We start from the raw sequence: 10,000 nt of genomic DNA, 5'->3' as shown, positions 1-10,000 counted from the left end.
TCTCTTACATAACTCGGGCGTACCTGCTTGCTTACCCGCTCACTCGAACAAGAGCTCAAAGGCATTCAGGCATCGCAGCGACTAGTCTTTTGCGCTAGGAGTTCTCTTAGAATTGAGTTTCGCTTTCATTTAGGAGTGAAAAAAAAGGAACATCTTTATGAGATGAACGTAATCTATATCTCTTCTTTGGTTAGGAAAAATGAACTTGCTGTAGGGGCCTTAACATCGAATCACACATAGCGAGTGTTTCTTTCTAGTAGCTGCTTCACTTTAGTAGCCATTTTGTGTAGAACCACATAACTTGCTCGGAAGCTATTGCATGGATAGGCAGAGCTTACCGGTACAATAAAGCAGGCAATTGAATCCTTCGCAAAAGAACTCATTTAGCTTGAGCGAGTGAAATTTTCAGCATTCCCTAATCAAAAACAAAAGCAAAATACCAAATATAATGTAATTGCCCTAATTAATTTCATTTCGACTTTTACGAAAAAAATAAGTTTGTCTAAATCTAAAATCTTTGACTGGGACTGGTCCTCCATCATTCCCCTCCCCCCCCCAGCGCTAGGTCCTAAGAGGCCTCTTCCCTTTCTTCTTGTATGAGAAGAGAGGGAGACTACACCTTCTTCTGTCGGAATACGAAGAAGAAAAAAGTGACAGATTTGTCCATCAGTAATGGGGATCACATTGGTGGGAATATAGGAAGCTGAAGGACTCCAATTTCAAATAGTTGTTTTTTATATATATAGTAGAAATCTTTTTTTAAAAGTAGATAGAGGATGTGTGGGCATCCGCGCGACACAATTCCTCAAGCATCTGAGACAGTTTATGGGAAGGATACTCAGTTTGCCTATTCGTAAGGATTGACTCCCCAATAATGAATTGCATTTTTTTCTCGCCAAAAGTCCGCGGCGGAATCCAATTGCGCCATTCGATCGACAATCTGCCCTTTCTTTTAGTTGAGCGATCGCTCGCGCTTCCTCCATAAGCAGCTTGTCCGCATTTGCTTGAGGGAATGGGCGTAATCGATACAGAATCCTATCCTCCGCTTCCGAGAGAGCTTGATCCACTACCTCCTTCGGGTGGTCCGATGTGGAGGAGGCAGGCTCCGGCTCAGCCGCTGGAGGACGATTTAAGTCAATGTCCCACCGAGGGCAAGGTTTTTATGAGCTTGATTCCCCGGAAGTCCCCGATACACCCACAATTAGAAAGGGGAAAACAAGATCTCCAAAAAGAATGAATACCCAAGCGATTAAGTAGATAGATGCGCAGTAAATAAAAAAAGAAGGAGATGCAAAATAGAAGGGAGAGAAACACAAGAAAGACACCGTATTTCTAAACCATCATAACAAAAACGGTTCAAACATACATAAAAGAGGTTTTCCTACAAGGACCAGATTCTGACCTGTTATCATACTCGCGGTTCTTCCGTCAGATCCGATAGTCCTTGCTAAAGCTACTGCGATCAGACAAGGAAGACAGCGAAGGGAAGAATGGAAATGGATCATTGTGCTATCTGGTTGACCCTTTATCCCACTTATTCCTTTCCGCTACCCTTTCTTTAGAGCAAGAAGCGGAACTATAGAGATGATATTAAAGTTTTGTCTTACGAATCGGAAGATGTCCAACAGCCACGAAGGAAGGTTGCTCCCAATCTTCAAGTTCTTTTTTATTTTTAAAGCGAAACTACGACATTCACCGAGGTTGGCACAGGGAGCCGCTCCGAGTGTGAGAATCCGATGCCGGGGTGATGGGAGGGGGGTAAGAGAAGCGAGATTTTTGTATGCACGAGGAAAGAGGAGATTGTTAATAGAAAGCTAATAAGCTCTTTTTGTTTTTGGGCTTCCCCTTTTTCAATAACCTCCTACCTTATGGAAAGCCCACTGCTTAAGACCCTCAATCGAAAGGTCAAGGATTGTTCGTGCTGTTCCGTATATAGATAAGACCATCTCCGGTTCTTGGAAACCCACCGCTCTGCTTCTAGCTATTCGGATAGACCACACCTCAGAAAGAAAGTCCGCTATTCTATTCCATATCATGGCAGCAATCCCGGGAATGGGCATCCATTATCAGATGTCTAGGCACAAGAAGAGAGATATGCCAGAAAGACAGGATACAGGTACTCTACGGGAGAAGGGATTGGATTTTGCACGCTGAAACCCTAAGTCCCCCGTTCCCTTTCTTATGATAAAAGAGATTGTTGAGTCCAATTGTGGGTGGAGAAGGCGTCTATGCTTGAAACTGATCCTTAAGATTGGAATCGTTTAGCGTCTATCTATTCCGTGTATTCTTGTGAGGAGAAGCCCCCTTTCCCTGCTTTCTAGATCTTTATGACGAATAGGTTTGATGATTCCGTTGTCTATCTTTCCTAGGCCTGTTCCAGGTGTGTACCCGGATCTAAGCTCCGAAACCTGCTTTTCTTAAGCCCGACGCATTACTTGAATGGAAGGCACTTTCAATAGTAAGCTTATTCTATGTCCTCCTTCGCTTGACCTATTTGAATTGAACTAGAGCTTTCTTTCTTGATTGACAGACAGACCGGATTTAAAAATTCCTATTGAGACCCTTGACGACCTACCAGATGATCATCCTAGAGTTCCCTCTAAAAAAGTTTTGTCAAAAGACATAGACCGTGGCGTGGCATTAGTTCTAGCTCTCATTTCTTGCTTTTTATAGCTAACTGCCCAGACAAAGAAGGTCAGAGAAGGCTCAGGTATGATTAAGTCTCAATCGATTCTCACTACCGAATCGATTTATCCCAAGGCTAAAGAAAGCACTGAGCCTGCTCCGAAAATGCTGTGAGAAAGAGGATCTGTTGGTTTAGGAAAACTAGAACTTTTGGTTCATGAAGAAGCGGCCCCTCCGCATCAAGATAGTCAATCGATAGAGGTGTTGGGGTATTATTCCTAAAATAGGTGATAGGTGAAATGACTCTCATTGGTTGGAAGTACCAAAGACTCCCTAGCTCCCTGAAAACAAAAGTAAGAGCATCTTCTCCTTCAATTGCGCTAACAGCTCAAATAGCAACGATGGTAATGACGATAGCTTTACAGGAATTGCTTTCTTTAGGGATTCTATTTGAAAACAGTATAATGCCACATCTTACTCACTTCTTCTTCCTTTTCTTCTTCATGTGCAAAAGCCCTTCCACTATATGCAAGCACTTTTCTTGCTGTAGAAAGTCTAAAGTATCGCAAGTAAGGCAGCAAGAAGAATAGGAGGCTCGGCCATTAACAGTTGCGTTAGAATTGCCTCTCCATCCGCCGCTGAAGAAAGAATCTCACCCTTCCGCTGTCCCTACTATTCGACATTTCCCGGAGGAGTCAATCAGTGAGGGAGGGGAGATTCAAGACTGAACAGCCTTCCAACTCCATTCTCTATCCTCCAAATCAATCGCTAATGTATAACCTTTGAAAAGCTTTCATTGGAACTTCCCCTTTCCCGATCAATAGGCTGTTAGGGCTTTAGCCCAAGAACCCGATGCCCATTCAATAGAAGAAGTTGTTCTACCTTCGGAACCTGGTTATGAGATTCGTTGTTCGATCTTGAAGCAAGCATTTATCGTCCAGCCGGAGGAATAGTCGTTATTTCACCATTTGAATAACCTTGAAAAAAGCCTTCCTCAGCAGAGAACAGAGAGGTACTACCTACTTTCTTCCATTTTCCTTTTCTGACTGCTGTCTTAAACCTTTCTACTTTAACACAGGCACCTAATACATCAGGGACAGAAGTTTGACCGAATCTTGCAGCACCCCAACCACCTTTGTTTGGAGGAAAGCCAGATGGGACCAATCGAGGAAGCAGATCCAATTCCAACAACTGAACAAATTTTTGTTCAAGTTCCAAGGGCTGAGCACCAAGAAGAAATAGAGCATCAACCCGAGGAAATGAATCCTAACCGGGATGGGATAGAAGGACCTCTGATTGCAGAGCCGGAAGCCAACCATGGGGAATCCGTGACACCGAGCAATGATGCTCAAATCGCTCCGCTGCAACGACTCTCATTTCAGATGAGCATTCTTCTAAAGTTGGCGAAGGTGTCCGATCTACTAGCTCTACTCCAACCAATCCGGAGACTACAAGACCTTCACCTCAATCTCCACCGGTTCCCACTGAAAGCAAAGCATTACCTAAGGTAGATCATTTATCTCTCAAAACTCCTTCCAGTTTGCCATAAACCTTCTTGGCTAACTGTTGACATCATCTTCAATCTCAGACTATTGGGATTGGAGCAAGAGTGGAATGGAAGAAAGCTGTCCTTATCTTCTCCTCCAACCGGTACCTCCTCCCGACATGAAGGAATGCCCGATAATCGGGGGCTGGTATGTCCTTTCAGTTCTGGTCTGGGGAACGCCGATCAAAGAAAGCACTCCTATACTGCCTGGTGTTGATTCGGCAATTTGCGTCTAGTGGGGAGCTTTGTCATCTCAAAGAATAAGCGGATCTTCCCTTGCATGCGGATCTGAAAGTCGTGGATCTCCTGATGGCCGGTAGCTGCTTTCTGCTCTCCTTATTAGTGCCAACCAACTCCGCTAGGTATAGGTAGGGAGTCTTCTACAAGTCGCATTACTGGTCGATGACCTGATTTTGGAAGCAGTCGAGATGCCTGCCTTTCCTGGGGGAACCCTTCCTTGCATTCTATTATTGTATTCGCTTCAATCGCTCCTGAATCGGCGGATCAAAGATCGGAATACCAGCCTTTAACTGCTAGAGGTGGATTGGTTAAGAGGCCAAATGCTATTTGCTTGCTTCTCCTGTTCGCTCTAGTTCACCTGGTTTACAACGGTCTGTTTGCTAGGTTTTTTTTAGACAAGGGCTAAGGGCGAGTCATCCCTCTTAGCAGCTCTTTCCTAATCAATCAGCTTTTGTGCTCTCCCAAAACAGCGGAAAGACTTTTAAGAATTCCACCAACTACTGATCTCATGAAAGGGAAGACTTTTATTTAAACAATACTTTCTTTCTCTTGCACCACGCCGGAACGTATGGACACTGCCGAAAGTTAAGTAAGAAGGAATCGGGGTGGCTAGCTTTCCTGCTTATGTGCTTGTTATTAAGAAGATAGAAAAGAGATAGCTATCTCCCGTAGGCTACTCTTTAGAGCGTTTCACTCGTTTAAGGAAGACTAAGACAACAGGGTTTACGAACAGGGGTTATTCCCATATATATATTATATGGATGTTACTTTTGTGCTTCATTTAGTTTTGCGTATCAGTCAAGTTTCAGGTCTGTGCCTGAGGCCTGGACCAGAAAGCTTTCATGGCGGGGGCAGAAACGGAAGCAGGTACGAATAGAAGAAGGCCCAGAATAGCCAAGCCAAAGGGGTCCAATCAGTTGCGTAATGTCCGGTATCGGGAGTCTTTTAGTAATCCACAGATTAGGAACCAAGTGGGGAAGTGAGCTCTACTCTAAACTCTAAAGGCTGCTCTGCCACCTAGGGGATAGGAAACCTATTCCTTTTAGTCCGATTCGCCTGCCTCGAAGACTGGCATTAGGCCCCTACTGATGAATGATAGGATTGATTCAAAGCAAAGGAAATGGTCCCCTCTCCGCTACGGGGGATGCTATAAGAAGATAAGCCCCTGGGGGCTAGTACTTACTATTACACAGGCTAGTAGCAGACAACCCTCAATTACATCGACCCTTGCAACAACCAAAAAGCAGTAAGCCTTCCTACAAGGGTAGGGTTTGGATTGGAATGCTTACGGAATGGAAAAAGGGCTAGGACGAAAGGGCCAGCATGAGACATAGGGACTACGGTATATACGTAATAGCCGGACTAAGAGATTAGAAAAACTAGTAAAAAAAAAGGCAATAGCCCCTTCCACAACAAAGAAAGTTTGCAATGGGGATAGACCTGAAGCCTTCGCTTTTACGGAAGACGGGATAGTACAGTACGGTAGTAATGGGCGGAATAAGTAAAGTAGGCTGGCTGGCGGGATAGAGGGAAAGGGAAGTTTTTTCAAATAAAGAATAAAATGAAACCTTACCACAATACGACCATCGGGGGATGAAGATATACCATAAAGCACATGAACTCGATCTACTAGACGGACTAAGAGGGAATAGACGGGAAGCAAGCATGGAAGCACTCAAGCTAAAGCAAATGCACCTTACAACACTTCGAAAGCTAATCTAATGCAAGGTTAAGGTACCTCACTAAAGGGGCTAGGGAAATTATCCTAGACAAGGAAGAAGATAACCTCGATCGGACCTTAGTCTGGATTCGAAAACAAAGAAGAAACAGCTTTTACATTGGCAAGTCACACATTTTATCCCTCTGAGTCCCTGTCCCCGAGTCTCAAAAAAGAGATGTACGATTCGATGGGGATAGAAAAGGAAACCCGTAACCACGCTTTCACTTACATTAAAAATTGAAACAACTAACGGAAGAGGGAATGCACCTTTACCATAGGGCAATGGAAAGAATCCGCGTAAAACAAAGCGGTGGCCTATGCCCAAAAAAAGAGGGAGAGAGATCTCTCGTCAGGTCTTGGGTAGTTTGCCGGAGGTGTGAAAGGTGGGCTTCACCTTTTTCTGTAGCCTTCTAAATAAGGTGAGGCCACCCTATCAGGTATGGGGTGGAGGAGGAGAGCGTGTATGTGGGCTTCTTATACTGGATTACTTTACTGACATTAAAAACCGGTAGAGGATTGGGAAGGTTACTAATCTTTCTTTCGAGTGCGGCTCTATGCAAAGGTTATTCATCTTTACCTAGGGTGCTTAGGAGAGATTCTTATGCCCTGCCTACGTCTATTCATGCTTGGTCTTCTGAGAGTTAGGATGAAATGCGATCCATTCAAAGTCTGAGTTTGTACAAAATTCCTTCCTCACAAAGTAGTCTCGTTGGTCTTCAAAAGAAGACAGTCGAGCTAGGGGCGGCGAAAGCTTCTTCCGGGAACGCTATTTCCCGGCCTGGGACAGTTGGTTGATTGGATAAGAGGGGAGATCCGCGAAGGGAGTCTAAAATCAGAAAGAAAGTAATAGGAAAAAATAGGGCTCAATCTGAAGATGGACGGTCTTTAGGCACGCGTCCCTTTATATTAGAGGGGTGGGTTCAAATCATTCTATATGAGGAGCCAGTTGAGATTGAGATATAAAAAAGTGGAGTCTTTCACTTAGAGAGTATCCTCGGCTATAGGTCTTCCGGTCCGGCTTCCTAAACCACTTGGTCCCGTTCTATGCGCATCTCGGATTCAACCTGCACATATCACTCTACTTTCTTTCTGGGAGAGCCAATAGAGAACTCAAGGGTATCAACTTTTGACTCGACTCGTTTGAAAGAGTAAAAGCTCCTGACTAGCTTTAGAGCACACGGCAATTGGTACTACTTCGCTATCGGTCACCGCATTGAAAGCGATCTTTATACGTTAGGTAAGTTAGCGGCGTAATAAGCCGGCCTTTGAAGAAAGACCGTTCCATCTTGTTCGAAAGCGGTCCACTCCGGAAGTAGTGGTGGCAAATCTTTTGGATGGACTTAAAAAAGAAAACTCTTTCTTTTCATGGAAACGAAAGAATATGAAATGAAGAATGACAGGGCTAGGTAAAAGGTGCATTAGAGCAAGTCACTTATTATCCCCACCCAAAGGAGGTAAGGAACTGGGACGGAATGCGAGCCAGAGGCAGTACATCCTTTCCGGTAAGCAGTACGTGTGGGTGTGCTTATTTGAGAGTCACCAAGGAAGTAGTAGAAATGTTGAAGAGGAGACAACCCGCTCTTGAAAGACTATGCGCGTCGCGTGCTCGATCTAGCAATTGTTTTGATGAACTGTCATTCAAAAAGAAAGAAGAGAAAGAAATGGAGGGTGGCGCCTACATAACAGGTTGCTTGCTTACCAAGCCATCCTGGCTTTTCGCTCCTCCAGTTCGATTTTTATTTATTATTATTGACTTATTATTAAAAAAACTACTAACTATCAAAATGAAAGACGATCGATTATCTACCCAAGAAGATAGAGAGTCCCACATACGAGAAAAGGTCACAAATAGAGTTGAACCAAGTAACATTGCAAAGGCATAATGATAGTAGGGTCGGGATATCCCCGCCCTCCGAACCGGACGTGAAGGTCTCCCCTCATCCGGCTCTCTGCAGGGGAATCTCCACTCACTGCTTCCCCTAATATCCTCCCTTTACCACATCATGGGGGTTTACAGGAGATCCCAGAGGCTCGCTCGGAAAGGCTGCTATACCATACCTTTTTACTCCACTCTACTCTAGTAGTCACTGGACTCACTATAGTAGTCCGTCCGGCTGCTCTTGCTGAAATCATTACTCTTCATTCTCCCGTGCTCTAGCAATTGCGCTCCCTAGACCACTACCATGTAGTTAGGTAGAGACAATCAATCCGTAGTGACGGGAATCTGGGGATCCCTATCCATATCAAAAATGAAGATATTTATAATATATCTATAGAGAAGCTACCTTTCTCTCACTCAATAGATGTATCTGGTTTGGTACGGTACAGTACAATACGAGACGATGGAATGCAATGGGATGGATGGTAGAGGGCTGCCTGCGCCCAAAAGCGATGATTCCCCTTGTCCATAGGGACCTCGTGGCATACAACCGAAACGACTCCCGCTAGATAGCCGCCCCTATATATATTTTGACAGCCTCGTGGACGGACTAAAGAAGGGAAGTTACAGAACGGGGCAGTGAAGGCTCGAGAAGTAGACAGCAAGCTTTTCTCAGCCCCCTAACCTTTCTATTATTATTGAAACGCTAGCGCGCCCCTTTCTTTCTCTTAGAGAAAGGGGCGTAAGCACTTCACTCGCTAGGGGATGGGATTCATTCACTTGCATTCCTGCTAGCACTACAAAAAGCTCCGGTCTTAACGCCCCTACTACTGCTGTGCAGCCTTTCCTCGGGTTCGTAGAGTCGGGTTTCCCGTTTACCCACAACGGAGGACCCCACCAGACCAGGCAGGCGGCCACGGGTCATAACGCACTCTTCGCACAACAAATCCACTTTGAAGTTGACTTATCCGCTCGGCCAATCGTCGGAATGTGTACGATATACCATAAGGGCCCAATATCTCAATAGCACCTTTGTCTAAAGCTTCGAATGAGACTTCATATCCGAAACGCAGGAACGATCTGACTAGAAAGTCATTCAAAACTTGATCGAAGAACCAGCGTTTATTGAAGAAGCTATAGAGTCGATTACAAAAAGTACTTGTTTGAAAGGCTCGTTGGAATTGATCCGCTACGGGATTTACATTATACGCAACAGAAGCACCTGAAGTACTAAACAGAATAGGTATTAGTTTGGTAATGGTTGGAGCAGCAAACTCGGATTCGGCAAGAATCTCATTTTTTGGTAGTACGAAGGGGGAATTGGCCCAAAAATTGGATAGGGGTCAAGACGCAGTCGGGCGCCGGCGGCTGACTCAAGTGCCCCCCGAACCGCGCGAAATGGTCGCCTATTACACGGCTCACTAACTCTGCCTGGGGTGTGGGGCTACCTATTCTTCATTCGTCGGCGGTCCGGCGCACCCCTACTTAAAGGATGCTGCTTAATTACGAAGTCAATCCATTCTGAATCTAGAGAGTTCCCTTTCGTTAAGCGCATCGAGCCAGGAGTGGACATCATCATCTGCAGACAAATCCAGATCCTGTTTCATCATTAGCTTAGCTAAAGTGGAATAGTATGACTGGCTTTCCGGAAAATGAGACGAAACCCGCTTTATCCATAACTTTTCTATCTTTGGCCACTGAAAACCGTACGGAAGCCTGACTTTGGGGTATAGGGAGAGATTCTCAAGATCTGCAACATCATACTTGTCCCTACTCAACTTATTAACTGCCCGTTCAAGGCGACTGATCTTCTCCATCAGAGGATCGGACGGTTGTGGTGGGACGTATGGCACTATCTGATTCATGGGAGTGAGAGCCAAGGACACGGCCGGTACTGCAGGAGGTTTTCTTCGCGTTTGTACGTTATTTAAATCATTCTAGCCTTTCGCTTGCTTATCTTATTATGTTTCTAGTTCTCGCTCGTGGTAAA

The sequence above is a fragment of the Vigna unguiculata genome, unplaced genomic scaffold, assembly GCF_037176805.1.
Source record: "Vigna unguiculata cultivar grain cowpea cultivar isolate G323 ecotype 2 unplaced genomic scaffold, ASM3717680v1 ptg000159l, whole genome shotgun sequence".
Classification (NCBI taxonomy): Eukaryota; Viridiplantae; Streptophyta; class Magnoliopsida; order Fabales; family Fabaceae; genus Vigna; species Vigna unguiculata.
This window is presented reverse-complemented; position numbering follows the sequence as displayed.